This window comes from Chrysochloris asiatica, unplaced genomic scaffold, assembly GCF_000296735.1.
Source record: "Chrysochloris asiatica unplaced genomic scaffold, ChrAsi1.0 scaffold00192, whole genome shotgun sequence".
Lineage (NCBI taxonomy): Eukaryota > Metazoa > Chordata > Mammalia > Afrosoricida > Chrysochloridae > Chrysochloris > Chrysochloris asiatica.
The window spans coordinates 4,092,414-4,098,933 of NW_006408710.1; positions in this window are offsets into that span (position 1 = coordinate 4,092,414).

A 6,520-nucleotide genomic window follows, 5' to 3' on the forward strand; every position below is an offset into this window, starting at 1 on the left:
CACCAACAAGACTGTTAGAGAGGCAGCAACAATGAACTCAAATGGAACACCACCTGTGAGGATGGTGCAGGACTGGACAATGTATGTTCTGTTGTGCATAAGGTCACTATGATTCAGAACGTCCTGGTGGCATTTAATAACAACAATATGTAAATAGGTGAGGGAGGCTACCACCCATCTGTCAATTTGATGTACTGTGGGAATTGCACTTGATCACAGGGTTGATTTGAACCGCAATTTCAACTGCTTGAGCCCACCAGTCGGCAGATCAAACCCACCAGCGACTCCTCGGAAACCCCATATACAGGATGGTTATGAGTAAGAACTGACTCGACAACACTTAAAACAAGATGATGCTGAAAGCTAACGCACTAGCATTTCAAATACTGGGAGGGACATCCATAGTGGATAGGGTTCAGCTGAGCTTCCAGACTAAGACAGACTAGGAAGAAAGACTTGACAGTTGACTTCTGAAAATAATCCAATAAAAACCCTATGGATCACAAGAGAACACAGTCTGATGGATTGCTGAAAGGTCAATCTCTTAGTTGGGAGGAAATCAACATACACAGTGGCCATAAAAGTGAACTTGAACATTCCAATGATGGTGAAGTTGTGCAGGACTGGGTAATATTTTGTTCTGTTGCACATGGGGTATCATGACTTTGAGCCCACTTGATAGCCACTAACAAGAATACATATTTAAATGGTGGTTCTACAAAGTATTTCACAAACACTTCTGTCCCTCTCTATTTAGAGCCTTCGTTGATTTTCATAGGGACCTTGCACAGAGAGCAGACTTTGTTGTGTTTTAGGAGCATCTTTTATTTTGATAGGAAATACCACTGCTAAAAATGCTGTCAGCATGAGGGGAGAGTGACACCACAGAGCATGAAGATGAGTGAAGGTAGCTTTCATATACATATTTGGTGTAGAATAGAGCTGTGTGAATGTGTTCCTAAATTCAAGATCCTGGTGTGTAACTATAGGATAAGCTCTGGACTGTTAACCCACCAGCCGTTCCTTGGAAATCTTATGCAGGGTCACTACAAGTCTGAATCACAATAAAAAATTCCAGATCATCATCTGCTGCCCTGCCATTTAAGTCCATCGGGCTTTACTGGCACAATAAGTGCCCACCACAGTCTTAGAAGCAGAAGAGGAACGAAAGGTGGCAGTCAGATTCATCATACTACCCAAAAGTAAACGTGGCAACTGTGACTTAGTGTTTGTCGTTTATCTGTGATTTGTTTTATCAGACAACTGCTCCGTCAACGTCTATCCCTCCCTAAACTTTTAGTGTTCAGCTCTTATGGGCATCGTTTGTCTATTTTATTTTATATCCCCCATTGAGGCCTGAGTCCTCGTGTGGCACTGTGCAATAAGCACTGGACTGCTAAGAACAAGGTCAGTGTTCAAACCCACTAGTTACACATTGGAAACCCCGTACAGGGTTGTTATGGGTCAGAACTGACTTGACCACACTTTACAACAACATTGAGGCCTAATCCAGGGCTGGGAAAGGAGTAGATCATCTAATACTGCTCATGAGATGGAAGGTTGAATAACTGATATAACTCAAACCTTCCATTTTTATTTATAAGGACCATATTTTACATTGTTATTGGAAAGTGTCATCAGGTCAGTTCCAACTCACAGTGACTCTAAATAGGGTGTCTGAGGAATGGCTGGTGAGTTTGAACCACCAAATTTGAGATTCAAACCAATCTTGCGGTCTAGTGCTCATCCTACAGCATCATGCCAAAGTTAACTAGGGTAATAAATACCACTGTCTTCTTTTGGCTACATGAGTTCAAGTCCAACTATTTCATACATTAGTTAATTTCTACAGTTGGCAGGTTGATGGCTAAACTGGAATAAATTTGTATCCTAGGAAATGAACCAGGAAGCATGTATTGAATGTAGTCCAGTGCTTACCCTATAGCACCACACTAGGATTCCTTGGAAGTCCTTTACATGTTCGCTGTGATTCAGAACCATTTCACGGCACTAACAATAACATCATTAACATACATTTATATATTGTGGACATTCAACAATTGCTATACAGAACGTCGTGGTTCATCCTCTAGGATATGAATTTACCCCAATTCTGATACCAACCTGCCAACTGTACACATGAACTAATGTATCATGAAATAGTCAGACTTGAACTCACATAACCAAAAGGTAACAGTGGGATTTATTCCCCTAATTAATTTTGAAATGGCACTATAGGATAAGCACTGAACTTCAAGGTCAATTTGAAACACAGGGTGGGTGCTTCATACCCACCAGCCACTCCTTGAAAACCCTATACAGGGTTGCTATGAGTCAGAACTGACTCAATGGCACCTCACAACAACGACATAGGGTTTCCAAGGAGCGGCTGGTAGGTTTGAACCAATGACCTTGTGGTTAGCAGTATACTGCCTATCCTACAGCACCACATCAGGATTCCATGTATGTTATGTTGTTGTTGTTGTTAGGTGTCATCCCATTGGTATTGGCTCATAGTGACCCTGTGCACAACAGAACGAAACACTGCCTGATCCTGGGCCAACCTCACAATTGTTGCTATACCTGAGCCCACTGCTGCTGCCACTGTGCCCAGCCATCTCGTTGGGGGTCTTCCTCTTTTTCTCTGACCCTCCACTTTATCAAACATAATATCCTTCTCCAATAACTGGTACCACCTGACAATATGCCTAAAGTATGAGAGATGAAGTCTGGCCATCCTGGCTTCCCAAGAGCACTCTGGCTGTATTTCATGCAACACAGATCTATTTGTTCTTTTGGCAGCCCATGGCACTTTCAATATTCTCCTCCACCACAACTCAAATGCAGCAGTTCTTCTACGGTCTTCCTTAAATTGAATTAAATGAAAAGTTATGTCAACATTACATTCTCACCAAGCCCTACAAGGTAGGAATTTAGCTCTATGTCAGAGAAGTGAAGCATGGAGAATTTATGTAACTTGCTCAGGGTCACATAGCTACTAAGTAGTAGAGCTGGGGTTTGAACCAAGGCCATTTGGTTCTAAGGCTAGTCTCCTAACTACTCAGCTATACAGTGTCACAAATACACATAATATAATAACATAATGTATTCAACTCGTGGCAGAAAGGCGTGGCAATCTATGTCTGAAAAATCAGCCATTGAAAGTCCCATGGAGGACAGTTTTACTCTGACACACCGGGGGCTGCTTTGAGCTAGACATGACACATGACAACTGTAACTAAAATGTATTAAACTATTCTGATCCCAGAACCTTGGCTTCCAGAAGTAACCAAGTCCTCCTGAGCTCCCATCACCCAGTCGTGTCCCTCTAATGGTCAATACAACCCCTGACCACAGCTTGACAGGGTCCTCTCCTCCTACAATCTGTTCATTCACAGCTGTAACTCTTAGCCATAATTAGAAATGACTTTCCAAAATGGTGGCCAACAGCATCCAATAGGAAACTCTCCATGGAAGTAATGCCATAATTTTAAGGGTGTTTTGTTTTGTTTTTTAAATCACAGTAGACAAGTAAGAGCAATGAATATGGTTGATGAAGGCTTCTCTTTGAAACTTGCTTGTTTAGTGGGGAGGATGGGAATCAGGATATAGATTTCTCACTGACAGAAGACTCAACTGTGCATCACCCACTTATTAATAATGACTCAAGTGACTCAGAGCATTTATGTTTAGGTGAAAAGGAACATATTTGGAAAGTTCATTAAAATAGAGAACTTTGAAAGAGTTCCATGTCCTGCTGTTCAATCTGCCTAAGATAGATAGCTAATGTGCCGTTAGGATCCAGCTAAAAACTGATATTTTAGGTGACGACAAGTTGAGAAGACTGGACCCTCACAAATAGAGCTGGAAATTATCAACTGGGAAATCTAATTCCATTTGACTGATGGCTTGAAGGAGCAGGCGTCGGGCTGAGTTAGCAGTTTGGAATGTCAGTTCATCAGCTATACTAAGCCCATTTCAAGAGTGAGCGGGGGGGATGTGTTAAAGCATGATTAGAAACAAGGGGAAAGTTCTACAAGAAGCTGATCATTTAACATCAGAGGAATTTTCAAATAAGATTACTCAAACGACTTCACCATAGGTTTTTTTTTCAGGACTATGTTTAAAGAAAAGGAAGCAATTCTTTGCCTAGAATATTTTGGATAAACCTCTCACCAAACAGATAGGTATTGTCACGGTAATGTTTTATTTCTCAGGATTCTTTGAATTTCATGCTGAAGGGTTTTCTGTGCATTTTAGAGGAAAACCTATTACTTTCTGTTGTATCATTCTCCCACAAGAAGCCACTGGACTTTAATGTTCTGGGGCTTGGGACGCACAGTGGAAAGAGGGATCTGCCACTTCAAATCCATGGAAAACCACAAATACTCTCTTTGGATACTGTCATGGATTGGACTCTGTCTTGCAGAAAGATATGCGGAATCCTAAACTCTGTACCTAGGAATGTGATCCTATGTGGAAATAGAGTCTCTGAAGAAGTTACCAGGTAGGTTAACCTGAGGTCCTACTAAGCTAGAATGGTTCCTAACCCTATATGACTGTTATCCTCACAAAAGAGGAGGACACACTCTGAGTGAGACCGAGGGACACCATATAGCACTGCAGCTGCAAGCTGAGGAGCCACCAGAATTTAGGAGAAAGCCACAGTCCCAGCCGTCTTGCAAAGCCCCAGATGGAATCAATAAGGCTGACATTGTGGTTCTGGACTCTCAATCTCCAGACGGATGAGACAATTCATTTCTGCTATTTAAAGAGGCCTACTTTGTGAACATTTGTTCCAGAAACAAAGCCCTAGAAACACAGTCCGATATCAGTGTCTTTTGTTACATAAGCAGACTACCAAAACTTCAAGGCTGCATTACTCTTGATGTTCTATCTTCTGTGAGGAAACACAGAAACATTGCTCTATTATACCGCCAACACCCAGACCATACGGTGTTCTTGCAGCCAGACCCAGGAGGTTCCAGCAGTCTCTACATGTAATCCATGACCTCAATTTGGTCTTCAGACCAGGTGTGTAGCTTCAGAAGGAGCCCTGGTGGCAAAGTGGTTAAGCATTTGGCTGCTAGCCTAGAGTTCAGTGGTTCAAACCCACCAGGCACTCCAAGGCAGAAAGATGTGGCAGTTCCTTCCATAAAGATTGACAACATTGGAAACCCCATGGGAAATTTCTACTCTAGGGTCACTATGAGTCAGAACCAATTTGATGCCAATAGTATAGGTACACTTCTTTGAATCCCCCAATATGTTGAGCCATTGCATGTCATTAGTATGCAAAACCTCATTTTCCACACAGCAAAACACATAGATTGTCTCCTGAGAGGGTACACAGGTCAAGATCAGATAATAAGAACGCCAAATTTTGAGGTGCAATCTACCCCTTCAAATTCAGGAGAACCTTTATAACCTAATCAATGTGGATTGGACCAGGGTGTGCCGTTCTATCTGCCTTGGATTTCATGTTGCATTTTACTATGATTATGAGGAAAATTTCATTCAGAAAGCATGGATATAAAAGCATGCGGAAGTAGAGTATAAATGAATAAAGGTAGGGAGGCACACGATAAGGAAGAGGAAAGGAGAACAAATGAGAGAGAAGGGGCGGGGAAGTGAAGTGAAGTCTGGTCCTGATTGGTCTCTGAACAACTGCCAGTCCCCACAAACATGGCTGCTGTTATTTTTTTTAAAGTACCATTTCATTAAGACCAGGAGTTGGGCAAGGTTCCCTCCTAACCACTGGGCCAATATGCTTCTCTGTTATTGCTACTACTGAGGAGGAAAGGAAAAAAAAAAAAAAAAAAAAAGTTGGCATCACCATTTAGACAAATCTACATTTGTGAAAGCTGTGTGTTTGTTCAACATACTCAGTTCCAATCTTTTCCAGCCAAATAGCTTTTCTAGCCTTCCTCCTCATTTTGATAACAGGAAAAAAGGAGAAAAAGAGGGCAACAGAGAGGGGGATGGACAGAGACAGATAAGAGGGCAAAATAAAGAAAACTACTGTTGTTGTCGATGTCAAGTGCCATCTAGTCGGTTCCCACCCGTAGTGATCCTGTATAAGGTTTCCAAGGAGCAGCTGGTGAGCTTGAACCACCTAGAGTCTATTAAATTCTACCCACCTACCTTCCTATGAGGAGTCCTAGTGTAGCACTGTTGGATAAGCACTGGACCACAAGGTCAGTTTGAACCACAAGGTCGGTGGTTCAAACTCACCAGCTGCTCCTTGGAAACCCTATACAAGGTAGCTATGAGTCTGAAACAACTTGATGGCACTTAACAACAATAACCCCCAGTATGCGGGGTCCTGGTGTGGCACTGTAGGATAAGCACTGGACTGTTGATTGCAAGTTAAGTAGTTCAAACCCACCAGCCACTCTTTGGAAACCCTATACAGGGTCAATATGAGTTGGAATCAACTCTATGGCACTTAACAACAACACTCCCCTTTGAAAGTAATACCTATGTGTACAAAGATTCAGAAGTGGCAAGAAAGTTTTCC